At 38.4% G+C, this 18,681-nt stretch overlaps 1 long non-coding RNA gene across 1 annotated transcript; it reads left to right on the top strand.

The window, feature by feature from the left end:
• Positions 1-251: 251 nt before the first annotated feature.
• LOC104113064 (uncharacterized) lies at positions 252-11,190 on the top strand. Its single transcript, XR_011410866.1, has 3 exons — positions 252-1,034; positions 2,758-9,708; positions 10,853-11,190. It is a non-coding gene; the product is annotated as an uncharacterized lncRNA (long non-coding RNA).
• Positions 11,191-18,681: the final 7,491 nt, after the last annotated feature.

The following is an 18,681-nucleotide window of genomic DNA, read 5'->3' on the forward strand; positions in this document are numbered from 1 at the left end:
CCGAAAGCCTCGCACAAACCAAACACACTACACAGGGACGGTTGATCAAACTAATCAATGGTCTAGATTAATCGTGCCTTTTCCCTTTAATTTTAAACTCGTCAGCTTTTATCTCAACCGTTGGATCAAAATGATCCAGCGGTCCATGTTTTATCCCTATAATTATTTTCTTTTTAATTCTTTAAACTAAAAAACATGAGTTGTTGATCCACCCCATCCAACGACCCAAGATCATTCCCTCACTTTAAACATATCGGACCCTCCCCCATCCCCAACCCTAAATCACTCATTCGTTTTGCCAGCCGCCCCATTTCCCCTTTCTCCTCTCATTCTCTCCTCTCTGCCGTCTCTGAAACCTTACACAAATGTGTGCAAGAACACTAAAAGAAAAATGTGAGACCACCACCCTCACTGTTAAGCCACGAATCCAGCAAAAAATTCTCATTCTCATCATCCCTTTTAAAACTCCCAAACCATAGCTTCAAATGTGAAATCAACAGAATCTCATCATTACACTCTCCTCTGTTCAAGATCATACATTAAGGCTCACATTCACCCTCTAATTCGAGTGAATCTCCAACCTCAGAATGACGATCGATGACCCGGAGGTCAAACACATGGACCTTTGGGTAAAGGTTTTGTCTGGAGGTCACTGTCTTCAACGACTAGTCTATTCTGAGAGGGTAAATCTGCACTCTCTTTTTCCACCGATTTTTTATCCTCTTCCCTTAATACTATCATAAGATGTTTCATTAACACTCATGATTATTCTTTGTTTTCTATCGAATTTGAATCTAAAAACTCAAAACTGTAAGTCCAATCTTTTGCTATAAATACAATCTTAAATGCCTCACCTAACCATCGAACAATAGAAGTAAATATAGTACAATAAAGCTTTTAAAAACTCTGTCTATTTGCCCTAATTTCTCTTTTCTCTCTTTCGATTCTGGTTGAGGTAATTGGTTCCTGAGTTGACTGTGGGCATTGGTTCTTAATGGCTAAAGTCAACACCCTAGTTTGCTGCCCTAAGGAAGGTCAGCGAGCCTTCAATCTCATTCTCATGATAAAATTCTGTGAAACGCTTCTCATGATTTGTTATTCTATCTACATTAGTCTAATGTGTGTTGTGATTCTTGTATTGACAGTCGTGTTTCATTGTCTTGTTGGTATGAACAAGATGTGAAATATGTTTATGACATTTGTTTGCCTTGCATTATCACACTTCATGGCTTGACAGTGATCCTGTTCATTTTGTTAAATAACTACTAATTTTGAATCAATCATGTGTTTTCCTAGTTGATACTAGTTATATATGATACTCTTCACGATCGTGTGATTGTTTTGTTATTATAAATGTTATGCTTATCATGTTTTATTAGTATAAATTCTGATGAAGTTTATGCTTCTTTGCATGTCAGTTAAACATTGTTGATCCAGGCTGTTTGTTAATCTTAAATGAAAGTGCCCTTCTCTTTAACCATATACTATCTTTTTGTAGATACCATGCCTATAGGGTTCAACTTGAGATTAAAATCTGATCACTCTATCCTATTAAATAGCTCTTGTTGTCATCTCTTTTAGAATGACCTTTATGAGGATAATTCTGAGTCTGAAATGCTTGGCCTAGGTAGCTTAAAATTCAATGATGTTTTGATCATGAACTAATGTCTTCTTGTCATTAGGTGACTGTCCAAAAGTTGTTTCGGTTTCCTGTAAGTCTTGATTCATGATGGTTTAGATTTTATAAGTGTAAAAGGCCATGTTTGTTGTTGTTTTGTTCTTTTCTATCCTTAGTGAAGTGTTAGGCCTCTGTCGGAACCTAATAAGTGAATACATATTTGGAATGTTCACTTCTTGCTAAACTCTAGCTAATATCGTAAAATTGAAAGCATCTTTAACATAGCAACCATGCCTATAAGAGTATATGATTAACACCCTTTACTTTGTGACTCTCTCTTTATTATTTTTGTTTGGAGCAGTGATTCCTAAGAGGGTTATGTAGTTGTTATGGCATGAAAAATGATTTTGAGTTGACTTTTGAGCCTTTGAAACCCTTAAAACTTTGAGATCGTATGTGTGATGGTATAATCATGTATCATGTACTCTAACAGTGATCACTTACTAAGGATACTTTGAATTTGAAGTATGTGTCAGTGCCCTGATTATTTATGTCATTTTACCTAACTGATTGTTTAACATTAATGATAATCTATCAATATGTCTAGTTATTCTGAGATTGTTTGTGCTTCGATCACTTGACTGAGTTCTTAAATCTTTCATGCTTACATGATTTAAGTCATTACACTGGACCTTCTGTGTTGTAAGAAGTTTGTTTGTGGTTCATGTTTGGGCCTCCTTGGCTAGTTTATTTTGTGTAAAAGTTCTAAGTCAAACTTTGTGTGTTTCCTTTATGGAGGAACAACATTTAGTTATCAATGACTTTGCTTGTGATCTTAACTTTACTATCAAGGGACTCCTCTCTGGCACAAGCACTACTCGGGGTCCTAGAGACTCTTGTGAACTCTGAAGTGTCAGGGGTTCATAGGGAGACTTTGTAGGTGAATATGGTTCACTCTAACCAATGGTCATTGGCTTTGATTAATCTATAAAGGATTATCTCAAATAAATTTGTCTTTGATTTGTTCACTTTATATCATATTTATATTCATGTTTTATGATTCTGCTTTATTTCTCATATGCAAGTGCTAATGAAAATATTCTTTTCATCTTTTGCATGAACACATTGTGCCTGTGAAGTTCATGGTAAACTCTGGACCAAGACAACTGAGTTAGGTTGCCTACTCTTCTATTTGCGTCACTGTACTGAACTCTACTGCTGATCGAATTTGTTTTATAAGACTAATGACTTTCAAAGCCTGAGTATACACATTAATTGTTTCGCCAATAAAGGTTTTTTCTTTTACTTCTTCCTAATGAGTTTCATCTGTTTTAAAGGCATTTGCAGAATTTAGTTGATTTAAGCAAAAAGGATTTTTGAAAAGGTCTTCCAATGAATCACTTAGGCAAATTCAACAATTAAATCGTTTCGGAAAGAAAAACGATTGCAATACCAATAAGACCTGGATTTTTATGGAGGATAAAAAATCACTTTGGGAAATAAATTTGATTTATACCAAACGAATCTTCAAAAAACAGACAAGGTATACCTCATTTCACATCTCTTTGGACACAAAAAGGGTCAAGTATCAACATAGACTTGTATTTAAAAAAATCTCATTATTTTGAAATAAGTCTTACAACATAGTTTTAAAATCAAACATTCTTTTCTAAAGTTGTAAATATATTTTGAAACAAGCACTTTTCAATAAGAATAAACCAATTTTACCTTTTAATTTAGCTTTCACATAAACCACTTAGTAACCTTAATCATTAATTGACTAAGATATAAACAATTCTTTTTCCCACATTTAGCCTAAGTTTAAGGAACTACTTTAATGTAGATTTTAAGGGATGCCTAACACCTTTCCCTTATAATAACTAGAACCCTTACTCGGATTCTATTTGGTTTAGCGGACCATTAAGATAATGATCTTTATAGACTTATAGGTACCCTAGTATACCTTTAAATATTAGGTGGCGACTCTTCTTTTATCAACTTTAGAGGTACCACAAGTTGTATTTTGTTTTGACTTGTGCAAAATAGGGCGCAACAACATGGCGACTCTGTTGGGAATTTTTTACACTTAAGTTCTGACCTTAGCAGACTTAGGCTAGATTTTAAACACTTGGGTGGTTTGTTTATATTTTGTTTGCTTAACACTTTACTATATTCTTAAATGCCTTCATAATTTGCAAATATGTGTTTACTTACTTTATTTATTATCGATGACTATCACAATTACTTGTTACTACTTTTATAAATTCTCATCACATTTTCCTATCAAGTCTTGGTTGTACAGAATTATAGACAAATCACGCTTAGGGGTTATCTTTTCACCCTTCCTAACCTTCTTTTCAAAACTCTCTAGTTTTAGAGAATGACATTGTGAGGTCAACTAACGTGACGTTTCGCAGTTATTCAGCCCCACTCCAAAAGTTTAGGGAACACTCTACTCTTAGTAAAAGTAGGTCATACTGCATACACCCTAGGGTAGTCGATCCTTGGCATTAACTCACAAGTAGGAAAGCCTCCCTTCAATAGGTCATGCATATAATGACATGCCTTCTGTGAAATGACAAATTAACCTAGATTAAGACACTAAGGGCTCGTTTGGTATGAGGGATAAGAAATAATTAATCCCGTGACTAAATTTAAGAAGAGTTTATCCATGTTTGGTTGGTAGAAAACTGTGGTATAAATAATCCCAGGATTAGTTATCCCGGAATTGTATTGTGTTTTTATCCCCATGAAAAGGTGGAATAACTAATCCCGGGATAACTAATTTCGGGATAATTAATCTTGGGATAACTACTTTCCAACCAAACGACCCCTAAGGATTTAGAGCAACACACATACCTAGCATTTTCCCTCCTTTTAGATGGAAATCAACCACGATATCTCTGAGATTAGCATGGTTATAGGAGCCCCACACAAGCTGAAATAATGGTGGAGGAATATTTGGCGAGCGCATGGAGACAGAATTAGGACACATCTTGGAGCACTGACTGTATTAATGAATGTCCCAGCTAATAGAGTACTTACCAGGTTGTTGATAAAATTCTGGGATCTGGCTAAAGCGGTCTTTAATTTTGTCGACTGTGAGCTAACACCTACACTCAAGGAGTTTACTAGCTTTACTGAGTTTCCATTCACTGGATGAAAGCCCATACTGTCGGTCATCATGTCGGGTCATAGGTTTCTCTATACATTGGATTGAAAGCAGCAGGAATCTAAGGAACGTCAAAGACGGGTGGATAAGTCTAGATCAACTGTTCGATAGATTCGAGCATCTGGAGAGCTATAATCTACATCTTGAGGGGTTTTAGTGCTATAGGGAAATGTGGGAGAGCCTTCGCCCCTTGGCCTTCTGGTTTTTCCACAGCAAAAAGGGCAGATCAACATTAATGTGCTATCTCTCGTCTTGACCACATTTTGGGAGAATTTGAGGGTTACTCTTTCCCAATGCTGTTGGAAGAGATGTTCAGGGATTTATCAGCATGTTCGGAGGGGGTATGATTTCTTTAAGGGTTGCAACCTACTACTACAAGTGTGGTCTACGGAGCACTTCATTCAAAAAGAGTCGACCATTGATTACTTCGTTGGTACCAGCAATATAATCCGCAGTTATGAAGAGAAAATAAGGCACTGAGGAGCACCCCATGGTCAAATTCAAGCATGTTCCCAGATTCCAGAATGCATTTGCCGACGCTCTTGCAACATTATCATCGATGGTAAGCCTTGGTATCATAACATCAAAAGGTTCTTTCAGACAAGAGTACCCAGGTAATGCTACTACCGGTCAAAAACAGGCACTAAGGATATTGGCAAACCACGTTTTCCTTAACACATAAGTCCTATACAGCGAAGATGAAGAAATTGAATGAACAGTTGCAAAATTTGCTGGATAAGGGGTTCATCATGCCTAGTGTGTCACCTTGTGGTGCACCAGTGTTGTTTATTTAGAAGAAGGATGGTTCTATGAGAATGTTCATTGACTATAGGCAGTTGAACAATTTCACCATCAAGAACAAGTATCCATTTCCATGCATTGATGATTTATTTGATCAGCTTCGGAGTTCCAGGGTGTTCTCGAAGATTGACTTGAGGTCGGGGTATTATCAGTTGAAGATTAGAGCTTCGGACATTCCTAAGATAACTTTCAGGACTCGTTATGGGCATTATGAGTTTTTGGTGATGTATTTTGGTTTGACTAATGCCCCAGTAGCCTTCATGCATTTGATGAATAGTGTGTTCCAGTCCTAATTGGATTCTTTTGTCTTTATGTTCATTGATGATATATTAGTGTATTCCCGTAGTGGGGAGGAGCATGAGCAGCATTTTAGGATCGTGTTCCAGACTTTAAGAGAGAAGATGTTGTATGCTAAGTTCTCAAAGTTTGAGTTTTGGTTAGACTCGGTGGCATTCTTGGGTCATGAGGTATCTAGTCATGGGATCAAGGTGGACCGAAAGAAGATTGAGGTAGTTCAGAGTTGGCCCAGGCCTTCTATCGCTACAAAGATCTGGAGCTTTTTGGGTTTGGCTAGTTACTACCATCGCTTCGTATAGGGATTTTCATCTATTGTAGCCCCAATAACGAAGTTGACTCAGAAGGGCGCTCCGCTCCAGTGTTGCTTTTTCCTTCAGGATCGAGATCATATACAGTTTATTTTGATACTTCGTGGGTTGGCATTGGATGTGTTTTGATACAAGACGATAGGGGGATTGCCTACGCATCGTTCTCGATGAAGGCCCACGGGAAGAACTATCCAGTACATTATTTTGAGTTAGCAACTATTGTACACGTGCTCAAGATTTGGAGGCATTACTTATATGCAGTGTCTTGTGAGGTGTATACGGATTATTGGAGTCTCCAGCATCTGTTTAAAAAAATATTTGAATTTGATGCAAGGGAGATGGTTGAAGTTGTTGAAAGATTATGATATCACCATTCTTTATCATCTGGGGTAGTGGCAGATGCCTTGAGTATAAAGGCAGAGAGTATGGGGAGTTTAGCATTTATTCTAGTCAAGGAGAGGCTTTTGGCTATGTATGTTTAGGCTTTGGCCAACAGGTTCATGAGATTTGATATTTCGAAGCCTAGTAGAGTCCTTGCATGTATTGTTTCACAGTCATCTTTGTTTGAGTGCATTAAGACTCGTCAGTATCATGATCCTGTTTGCTTTTCCTTAAGGACACAGTGCAGCAAGGTGGTTCCAAGGAGGTGACTATTGGTGATGAATATATGTTACGGCTTCACGGTCGGATTTATGTTCCTAATGTGGATGGGTTTAGAGAGTTGATTCTTGAGTAAGCTCATTGTTCACGATATTCTATTCACCTGGGTTCTATGAAGATGTACCGTGAACAGAAGCAGCATTATTGATGGTGGAGGATGAATAAATACATTATTGGATATGTTGCTCGGTGTTTGAATTGTCAGCAGGTCAAGTATGAGCATTAGAGATCTGGTGATTAGCTTCAGAAGATTGAGATACCAAAGTGGAAGTGGGAGCGCATCACTATGGACTTTGTGGTAGGTTTGCCACAGACATTGAGAACTTTGTGGTAGGTTTGGGATAGACTGACCAAGTCTGCATATTTCATTACAGTCATGACTTCCTACACTTCGTAGTAGTTGTCTAAGATCTGCATTAGGGAGATTGCCTTCTTGCATGGTGTACCTATTTCTATCATCTCGTATCACGGCACTTAGTTTACTTTGCTAGTTTGGAGAGCGGTTCAATGTGAATTGGGCATGTAGGTTGAGTTGAGCATCGAATTTCTCCCTCAGACAAATAGGCAGTCCGAGCGAACCATTCAAATTTTGGAGGATATGTAGATAGCACGTGTCATAGATTTTGGAGGCCAGTGAGATCAATTTCTTCCATTAATGGAGTTAGCATACAACAACAACTATAAGTCGAGCATCCATATGGCTCCAGATAAGGCATTATATGGGAAATGATGTCGTTCTCTGGTTGGTCTGGGAAGCTAGATTATTAGGCATAGATTTGGTTCGTGATGCTCTGGAGAAAGTGAAATTGATTCAAGAGAGGATTTATACTATGCAATACAGGCAAAAATGTTATGCTGATAGGAAGCCTTGTGATGTGGCATTCATGGTGCGGAGAAGGTTCTACTCAGAGTTTCGCCCATGAAGGGCGTGATGAGATTTTGGAAGAAGGGTGAGTTGAGCCCTCGGTATATTGGTCCTCTCGAGGTATTTAATAGAGTTGGTGAGGTGGCCTTCAAACTTGCTTTGCTACCCATCTTATCGGGAGTTCATCCAGTGTTTCATGTTTTCATGCTTCAGAAATACTATGGGGATTTGTCACATGTGTTGGATTACAGCTCGGTGCAATTGGATAAGAATTTGACTTATGATGAGGAGTCGGTGGCCATTTTGAATAGGCAGGTTCAAAAGCTAGGTCAAAGAATATTGCATCAGTAAAGCTTCAGTGGAGAGGTCAACCAATCAAGGAGGAGACTTGGGAGACCAAGCATGATGTGCAGAGCAGATAATCTTATCTTTTTGATATCATAGGTATGATTCTAAACTCGTTCGAGGACAAACGTTTGTTAAAGAGGGGGAGAATGTAATGACATGTCTGGTCGTTTTATGTATTTGGGCTTCGTTCCCTTATTTAATACTTCACGTATGCTTTCTTGTTGATTTGTGACTTGCAAGAATGGTTGGTTTGGTTTCGGGAAGGTTTTGGAATGGATTGGAATACTTAGTTCCATGGTTGGAAGCTTAAGTTATAAGAGTTGACCAAGGTTTGTCTTTGTTGTAAACTACCTCGGATTCGTGTTGTGATGGTTCTAATAGGTTCGTATGGTGATTTTGGACTTAGAGGTATCTCCGAATTTTGATTTAAAGGTTCCTAGGTTGACTTGGCTCTAATTGGTGAAAGTTGAAAATTTAAAGGTTTGGAATTTTCATAAGTTTAACCACGAGTTGTCTTTGATATTATTGAGCTTGGATTGTTGTTTCGGGAATTGAAATTGGTTTGTTTTGTCATTTAGAACTTTTGTGAAAAAATTGAGGTCATTCTGAGTTGGTTAGACGTGGTTCAGCATGAGTTTTAAAAGTTGGAAGTTTGATTAGTTCATTAAGCTTGAATTGAGATGCGACTTGTAGTTTTCATGTTATTTTGTATGATTTGAGACCTCGAGTAGGTCCGTGTTATATTTTGGGAGTGGTTGGTATGATTGGACGGGGTCCAGAGGGGCTCTGAAGTCTTTTGGATGAATTTTGGATCATTTGAGATTGGGTTAGCAGTTAGAATTTTGTACTTTTGCACTTGCGAGGTATGGTGCGTAGGTGCAAGACTAGCAATATGGACTAACGATCGCAGATGCGATGAATAGCAGAGGGTAGCAGTGTTCGTAGATGCGGAGCTTTGGACGTATGTGCAATAGTGCAAAAGTAAGCGCAGGTCACAATGGTGGTACCATAGAAACGAAATATTTGTCGTAGGTGCGCTTGGTCGGGTACTTTAGTCAGGTGCACATCTGCGAGGATCTTTTCACAAATGCAATGTCACAGAAGCGACAGTCGGGCCATAGAAGCGAGAATCGCTGGTCAGAGCATTTTTAAATGAGGGTTTGACTTCATTTATCATATTTTGAGATTGTGATCTTGGATTAAGGTGATTGTTGAGGCAATTTTCACCCACTTGAATTGGGTATGTGTTTTTAACTCGGATTTTATCATATTCATGATTCTACTCTTGATTTTGACTTTTGTTTGATGAAATCTAAGGGATAAAATTCAGGTTTTATGAGAAATTTTAGGGAATGATTTAAGTGATATTTGAACCCCGACTCGGAGTCGGATTTTGATGAAACTTGTATATTCTGACTCATGATGGAATGGGTAATCAGGATTGTAATTTTTGTCGGGTTCCGAGGTATGGGTCGGGGTTGACTTTGTGAAATTTAATAAAGATTGGATCTTTATTGTTTGGAATCAATTTCTATAGAAGTGTTTGATTTTATTGAGGTTTTTTTTACTAGATTCGAGCCGTTTGGAGGATGATTCACGTGGGAAAGGCTTTTTGGAGTATTAATTCATATGCTTTGAGGTAAGTAACTTGTCTAAACTTGGTTTGAGGGAAAATTCCCCTTGGCTATGGTATTTGATACATGTTGGGGGTGACGCACGTGCTAGGTGATGGGTGTAGATGCGTACACAGAGGTTATTCATGATCCGAGTAGACCTTAGGCTATTATGTGCCTTGTTTTGCTATCATGTCCCATTATTTCCTTGTTTTCTCAACTTGTATGACTACTTGAGCTATAATTCATGTTAGAAATCATGTCTATGCTATACGCTTATAGGTTTGAGACATGATAGGGCTATTCTTTCTGTATTGAGTTGTTTGGCTTAATTGTAGTAATATTCTCAGTCATCATGCTACATTCGCATATTATATCTCTATCTCTATGCATTCTTTATATGTTATCTCATATGTTGTTGATGCCCTTATATGTGTGACACGGTTTGAGCAAAGTATTGTGAGATGTGAATAATTGAATATTGAGCGGTTGATGACTGATCTTAGGCCATAGAGATGATTTGGTATTGATTATGAGGTAACGTGTACACCAGGCCCCACATCGGGCTGAGTGGTATTGATTATGAGGTGTTGCGTGCGCCAGGCCCCATATTGAGCTAAGTGATATTGATTGTTAACTTAGTTCCGATTAGTGCTTGGGCTAGGACCCACCCCTCTGGATTCAGGTATTAACCTGTGGGTGCAGGTGCACGGGTCATATATGTTCTTGGTGAGGGACTTGTGTCAGGCACCCATGCAGTACTGAGAGTTGTTATGTGTGATGGGTAAAGGGCAATTCAGCCAGACACTAGACATGTGCTGAGATTTGGTATACTTGATTATTTAACTGCGATATTGTTCATTCTGGCATGTATACTGGTCATGCAGGTACAATGTTATGTTTCTCCCCTCATGCATATTGGTAATTGATATCTTTATTTGATGTGTTGAACTTGTAATCATAGATAAATTAAGAAAACCATGTTTAGGTGATATCTGTGGGTGAATTTATATGTTAACTGATATTATTGAAAAGCATGCTTATTTCTTCTCTTATTGTGAAACGATCGAACTTGATATTATTTGAGTTATCTTCCTTTTGACGTTATTATATTGTTATTGGTTATTGGAACTGAATATTGGGCCTTGCTAAGCTCATCATTGCTTTCAGCCTGAGGTTAGGCTTGTTACATATTGAGTACATGGGGTCGGTTGTACTCATACTACACTCTGCACTTTATGTGCAAATCCAGATGATGTTGAGAGAGGTAATTTCTAGAGAGCAGCACCGGTACCAGTTCTTGGAGATTTAGAGGTAGTTGTTATTTCCGTTCGCAGGCTCTTAGTTCATGCTAATTACTGTTCTATCTTTCAGACATTGCTATATTGTTAAGATCAGACTCTGTATTTAAATTCTGTAGCCCTCATGTACACGGTGACACCAGGTCATGGGATGGTTTTAGTTGTATTTGTTGCTATTGACTTCAATTATTTATTATTATTCTGTTATTGAGACTATTTAATATTGTTACTTAAGTTCATTTTTGCTTATTGATTGATTGCTTGCCTAGCAAGCGGTGTTAAACAACATCACGAATCCTGTGGAAATTTTGTGTCGTGACAGAGGTTGTATGCCACAACATTATTTATGATTATTCCGTTGTTTGTTTCTTCGTGGGTGTTTTCATATGGATTTATATTTAGATTTGGATCGGGTTGTATACTGCAATTGTATTGAGGTTGGATCGGGTTGCGCGCCACAACAGATTAATATCTTATGTTAAATTCTTGTTCGTGGTTTTTACTTTGTGATGTTTGCATCACGAGGTTATTCCATGTCGTTATTTTTGTGGACCCTATTATGTATTCTATTATTTGATCTTATGCATTTAATCATATCTCTATTGCTATTACTTTCTGCTTATTACTTGCACAAGTTAATAGTAAGTATCTTGTCATACCCTCGTCACTTCCTCGTCGAGAATAGGCTATGTTGCTCTCAAATGCATATGCAAGTATATGTGGTCGTACAAGTAATATAATGATAAGAAAAGTGTCTAACCCACAGAGACTTGTGTTAACTACCTACTAATTTCACCATAGTCGAGTCAAACAGAGTTTAATAGTGTGATTATAACTAAGCAATGAATGTAAAAATTAACTAATTAAACACACAGAAAATTGTTGTTGAGAATTCAGTAGAGATGAACATTCCAGGGTTGTGATCGATTCACCAATCCTATTGCGTTCTAATTAACTCTCCCTTTCATAAAATTCACTCATGGTTGCTAATTAATCGAGTAATTGCTCTCGTAATATTCTCATAAATTACTACTCGCCTATTCATAATAGATTAGCACCTAAATTCCTATGGAATTAATCTATTAAGAACACATTAAGATTACGATATTCAATTGAGCATGGTGACTGGTATATTCCAATCCTAACCGCAAATCCCCCCCCCCCCACACTAAGTGTTAACATCATGCCCTCTTTAATTTTTCTCTAATCTAGACGTAGCTTTCCCAAGCATTGCATAGATAGTAAATAGAACCTAATTGTTGGCTAGACAATTAAGCAATTAATCACAAAATTAACAAAACAACCATATATTAGCGAACTATAATCAAGGTAAAGTCAACTTCGAACAACAATATTCATGGCTAAATCACAACCCCAAAACTTATGGGTTTTAACCATGTAAGGCCCCGTAAAATTTTGCCAAGGGATTCTAGTTTGGTGGTGCCGAGGTCGGGTAATGAGTACGGGTGTAGTAGTTAATCTTTGCAACTTGCAAGCTCGCCGCAGTACGGACTTTTTGTGTTGAAGAATGCATCGAGGTGCTGGTGGAAATTGTTTTGCTGAAGGGCCAATTATGTAGTCGGATTCGCGATCGCAAATCCATTATGCGAGCCGCATACCCATCGCAGAGTTGGGCAAAAGAATGGTTGAATTTTGAAGGTCGTTTTACGGCCCATTCTGCGGTCTCAATATCCATTTTGCGGTCCGTACATCCATCGTAGATTTTGTATGAAGAATATTGTTGGGTGATTATGCGGTCCATTCTTTGGCCGCATAAGTGGTCTGCGGACCGCAGGCCAGTCGCAAACCTATCCAGACCATCCCAGTTTTGGGGCATCACTTTCGTGGTCCATTTTACGGACTGCATGTCTGTTCTGTGGTCATTTCTGCGACCGCAGACCTGAGTTCGGAGGGTCCATTTTCCTTGTTTTGTAACCCGACCCCATTTTGATAAATAGCCTTTGGGGCTTATTTTGGGGCATTTATCTTATGATTTTAGAGAGAGGTGAGAGCATTTTAGAGAGAGAAGGAGGAAACCTAACATTCTAATCACATATTCTTGCACCAATATTCAAGAATCAGGAAAGTCAATCACTAGATTATCATCTATCCGGGTAAATTCCTGTCCTATACCACCCATGCAAGTTATTTTAGGGTCTAAGTATATTGTGGGATTAGAATTAGGCCATGCATGTGCCAATAGCTTGTAGTATGTGGGGTTAATAAACCATTTTGGGTAGTTCTTGTTGAAATTGGTTGAGGGAGGAAGGGATTACCATTGTAGGGCTTCGTAGTCTATCTTGCAGGCTAGGTGTGACAAAATTCCTAGGAGAGTTACACCATGGGAATATAATTATTTACCGATATTCGCTATCTTCGTTAGATTATTATTGCTAGAAGTGTGGGGCGTTGTAGTAACTTAAGGAAATCTCAAACAAGGTATGTTGGATAAACTTCTCTTTTAGAATCGGATTCCATAATGTCCCCGTAAGTTTTAAGTGTGGTTGGCCCAAGTTCCTAGTTCCCCATGTTCTGAGTTATTCCTTATAAATTTTACTATTCCAAGTAAGCTTGTGTTGAAAGATGTGCACTAGAAATGTGTACCGAATACTCCAAATGTGTACCAATGTGTCGGAATATTATGATTTCAATCATGTTTTATTGCAAGTTATTATGCCAAGTTGTGGAAGAAAACTCAATGTGCTAAGACTCTTATTGTTCATATACATATCAAATCTCGATTTCCAAGTATCCTTATTGCTGATAAACTATGACTAAGTTCGGAAGTCGAAGAAGTAAGAGTGAGATATAAAATGTGGCCATGGTTGTTGTAACTAGAGCACTTGAATCAAATTCGTGTTCCAATCGTAAATTACCATGCTCTCCTTTATAAGCAATTCCAATGTAACCCAAGTTCTTACCTACTCACAAGCTGAAACTGTGTATTGCCCTTTTGGGAAAAAGTATTTCAAAAATAAATGGTGTACCGCTCGTTTATGATTTTAACGTGTGTTTCTGTTGTTGATCAGGTTTCCCCATTCTTTTTGAAGAAGCCTATTGTGTCTAAAGATTCCATCACTAATGAACTTGAAGTTATGAATTCTGGAATATTCAATATGTTGATGTTTGTGATGATAATCCTTGTAAGTAAAGAAACGAAAGTGTGGAATATGTGATACGGCCACGTGCCATGAATGAAAAATCATAAGTATGGCCAAGAGAGCCAAGGAAATAACGATGTTGTGAATGGTTGAAAGCACTAATGAAGGTATTTTTGCTGTGAAAGATAATGAGGTGAATATAACATATGTTTGTAATTTTGTTTCCCTTGTGTGCAAAACAAAAATATTTTTAGGAGTATCATTAGCCAACCGAGGAAGGGTGGGTCGTAAGGCCCACACCCGAAACTACACGTGCCGGTGTAGGAGTGGATTGTTATTATTCCCCTTATTTGGGATGAGATCAATATTGATGTGATTGTGATTATTCCCCTTAATTGGGATGAGATTGAAATATTGATGTGATTGTGATTATTCCCCTTAATTGGGATGAGATTGTTGATAGCCCTGGAATTAATGTCGACTTACACGGCATATGTGGGGAGACGACCTAGTCGGTCGGGTGGTGATCAGACGCCATGTTGTGCACATGGTGGTACTACTCTTGGTAACACCTTTTTCGCATCATATATCAAACCACATTGTTCGTGGGGAGATGGCCTAGCCGATCGGCTGTGATCGGACTCCGTGCTAAAAGCACGGTGGTATATTGGTGCTAATGATCTCCGCCGATCGGCTGTGATCGGACTCCGTGCTAAAAGCACGGTGGTATATTGGTGCTAATGATCTCCCAACCCAATATATATATATATATATATATATATATATATATATATATATATATATATTGTTTTCATATTTTGAAAGTTGTTATGTTTTAACTGGGCATTTGGTTATTGTTAATTGTGACTTGTTGTTTCTATGGTTTTCCCTTTCTTATATTGGCATTCTATTTTGAAAGTGGATATATAGATTTACATACTAGTACTATTCCATATGTACTAACGTCCCTTTTGCCGGGGGCGTTGCATCTTCAATGGATGCAGGTGGTTCGTCAGCGGGCAGTTTTGATCCTCGTTAGCAGTTACTCTCTATTCAGCAGATTTGGTGAGCCCTACTCTGTTTTGGGCTTCATGTCATTTGATGTTGTACTTTATGTTTTGAGGTATAGTCGGGGCCTTGTCGTCGGCACTTCCATTCTTCTCTTCTATTGTACTTAGAGGCTCCGTAGACAGGTTGTGGGTGGTGTATGATGTTGGGAATTAAACTAGTAAGTGTTGGTATTTGGCAAACATGTTTTTCATCATATCTATAAACTTGTAATATTTTTGAAATCATAAATGAATATCCTTTAGTAATGAAAAAAGATTGTGGAACACTTGACTCTTCTCATGTCTATCACTTGTACTGATTCTTATATTTTTAATGGTCAAGGTTGGGTAGAAGGCATCTAGTAGGCTTTCTTAACCAGGGTATCTCGGTTGAGCGTCGGTCGCACTCCCTGAGGTCGGGGCGTGACAAGCCACTCATAATAAAGTTAAAAAACCTTGTCCCGAGCGAAGTGGGAAAAACTCCCATCACCCAGCGTCCAGGGTAGCACGTCGCGCTAGACTTGGCGCTGGCCTTGGCCAAAAATATTCAGGTCTGCAATTTGCGCCCCAAGCAGCACCACGCACTGGTGTGGGCGCCTTTTTCTTCTTTTTTCTCTTTTTGCTTCAACACGTGCACTTTATCCCCACATTGCTTCTGGGTGACTCCTACACATAAAAATACCACGAATTAGCATAAATCATTATATTACACGTACAAAATCCATGAAACATGAGTAAAATGCGAGGCAATATGCATATAAATATATATACCTTAAGCTGAATATCAACATCCCATACTTAAACTCTTGCTCGCCCTCGAGCAATGGAACTATCAACTACACCCCAACACTTTACATATCAACTATGGAGGATCAATTCAATTATTTTCGATCATACACTTTACCCTTGACTATGATCGATACCGGCAATCAAGCATGAACATACGAAATTCACATTCTTCCCCTTTTCAACAACCCAAGTATAAACATTTCAATCAACCAATTCCAACAACACACCCATAACCACCCTACCTCAAGTGCCTACTCGTTACTACTAAGCACCCTCAACTCGCACACTGACCCAACAAGAGAAATTAACAACATCACCAATCTCATATGAGACCATGTGCCCTCACCAACAAATAATAGAGAGTGAATATAGAAATAGTCCACACATTCAAAAATAACTTTGAACATAAATTAAGGACATCAAACAATTAAACAAAAGTCACTCACTCTCATAAAGAAGTTCATGTGCATCCTGTGGTCATTCCATAAGCTTGCATGTAGTGTACATTGCCACTAATCTAAGCTAGCCAAGTCTAGGATCAATTAGGTATTTTCGGGTTGTAATATAGGATACATTTAGGAATAGTGACTAACCCTCCTAAGCACTTTAATACACTACACTCACAAGTCGAGCACATATTCATCTCAACCAATTCACTTGCAACAACGTATACACAACATGGCCTTTTTTTCAATTAAGCACTTCTACATCCCCACTAGCACAAATTAGTAAGATTAGCATGTGTGTTTTTTCTTTTTTAATATCCACATTATTTGTATATCCTTCCTTGCATTTTTCTTTTCTTTTTTTTCTACACACACTCCTTACATTAAAGTTCATCGGCTAGTGGCCTTTCTGTAACTTTAGTGCACCTTATGGGCCATTTCATGGTTCCACTCGAAAGCTACTTACCAATATCTCACCTTAATTCTTTTAGCACCTAAGTGTCTTCGAAGGTAAAGATTCAACAAGCTTAGGTTAAGAACAAAATTAGGGATGTGTCTTGTAATGTGGGTGCCAAAGAAAAGGTCTAAAGGCTCAATTGGCCTAACAACGGAAAACTTTTATTTGTAAGTGACAAACATATCTATGATCGAGCAAAGAACTGCCTACGTCATCTCCTAGACTAGCACAACTTAAAGATTGTGTTTTGACTAACACAGAGGGAAAGTTCTAGACTACACAGGATGGCATAGAATATCACGAACCCTTACACACTCATTGCACATGACTATATCAAGATGGTTCTGTTCAACTCTCAAATCAAGCAGCACATATAGTTGAGAATTTTAATCAACAATGCATTAGGTGACATACAAGTCAAAAACCTGAGAAAAGGCATCACAGAGTAAGCTATTTCTTTCACTTAGGCATCATTCAATTCAACTATAACATGAATATATAGCGCATGCCATAGCCTAATATACCAGCACCAAACATGAAAACAGGTATCTAGAGCAACTCAGTTTTCTTCCTATCCTACGCTTAAAAAGATAAAACCAATATACCTGGTTAAAGCTACACCCTTGGATAAGAATCGGCGCCCAAAGAAAAACCAAGAGAATTACTACTTATGATATCCTAATAAAAGCAAAAGAATATATTTTTGGTGTTTTTAATCAGACCTTAATCCCTCAAGAAAGTTTTCTAAGAGATCCACCATCGGGAAAAGTTTGAGATTTTTCTGATTTGTTTCTCTATATTTTCATTTTTTTCCATTAATTTTCTACTACTCTAAACTAAACTACTACTAACTACGGGTTAATAAAAGAACTAATGAGAAAGAAAAATTGTATACAAGTACACTCAGACAGTAGTTCCCCTACCCCACACTTATGTTACGCATAGTCCCCGATGCATATAAGAATTCAAAACAAAAGTAAGGTAGAGAGAAAAACACCCTGCTACTCAAACCCATTCGGGTCATACTCTGAACCTTTATCCTCAGAACGCCCACCAGCTGAAGCTCCGGGCTCATCATCATCTGCTCCAAGGGGTACCAAAACCATTGGCCCCGTGACCTCAGCATCTACGTCATCCTCATCATACGATCCCTTGTTGATGTTTGCATCCTCCGATGGGTGAATGGGACTGCCAGGTGCAATCCCCAACATTTCCTTTGAAGCACTACATAGATCATTGCACAGCTGCATCCGCTCCTCATCAGTCATCCATTCTACTCATCATCAAGTTCAGGGAACCATAGAGATACCTGTTGAAATATTTCTCCCACTCATTCTGAGCAGCCGGACTCAGCTTGGTAGTGGAATCCACAAGGAAGTAACATCAGTCCCTTCGGCGCCTTCACCACATCATCATATCCAAGGTACTCAATTACCTCCCGAGATACCATATACCGTGTCAGCAGGTTACCAATTTAAAACCTCGCCCAAACTATGTGCGAGCCATCTCCCCTAATATTTACTGATCTCCCAGTCATCAGAAAGAAGATCAAGCACACCCTAGCTTGAGTGCACCCGGTGTTGGTGCTCCACTGGCATCAGTCTAGCTTGCACAAAGTTCTACCATACCTTAGGAGTCCTATTAAAGTCAATTCTGAGAAGCTCATTATGGGTATCACTATTTGTCCTCATCCACTTAGCATTAGAATCTATGCCACATAGAGTGTGACGAATAGCAGTGCAGCTTAGTCACCTCACAAACTTTTTCAACCTCATCGGGTTTGGACAGTCAACCCCTAAGAATTTGTACAACGACTCCCTATCCAACGGCACTTCCTTCCCTATGACCCATGACAT

Source organism: Nicotiana tomentosiformis, chromosome 9 (assembly GCF_000390325.3).
Source record: "Nicotiana tomentosiformis chromosome 9, ASM39032v3, whole genome shotgun sequence".
Taxonomy (NCBI): Eukaryota; Viridiplantae; Streptophyta; class Magnoliopsida; order Solanales; family Solanaceae; genus Nicotiana; species Nicotiana tomentosiformis.